Genomic DNA, 508 nt, shown 5'->3' on the forward strand with positions numbered 1-508 from the left:
GGCCGCGAGGCCGTATTTCATAGAAGAGCGGAGAAATCCATCTGGCGGTGGGGGGCTCCGGCCGCCTACCCGGGGTGGGACGTGTCCCCTCCGCTGTCCCTGGGCTCAACCACGGGTTTCTGTGGCGTGGGCCGGGGGGCTGGCTGTGCTCCCCGTGGGTTCTGTCAAGGAAAAGTCGTTGCCGTGACCCTGGCTCTTGGAGCCCAGCTCGCTGCCCAGCCCCGCTGGCATGGGGCCACCACAAGGCAGCAAAGGAAAGGCTGTTCCCCCTGCACTAACTAACGGAGGGATAGGGGCTGAGGAAGGATGTGTAGTCACAGGAAATACATTAGCTCCTTTCTGTCTGTTACAGCAGCTGTAATCCTTCATTTTATAAGTTCTTAAGCAGCTGGAGTGTGCTGTTATTTTCTCTGTGAACACTGCATGGGAATGTTGGCCACGTAGCTGGGTAACCAACAGAGGCATTCCTCCCCTCGGTGCTCGGGTTTTGGTCTTATATCTGAACACC

Source organism: Corvus brachyrhynchos, unplaced genomic scaffold, assembly GCF_000691975.1.
Source record: "Corvus brachyrhynchos isolate BGI_N302 unplaced genomic scaffold, ASM69197v1 scaffold83, whole genome shotgun sequence".
Lineage (NCBI taxonomy): Eukaryota > Metazoa > Chordata > Aves > Passeriformes > Corvidae > Corvus > Corvus brachyrhynchos.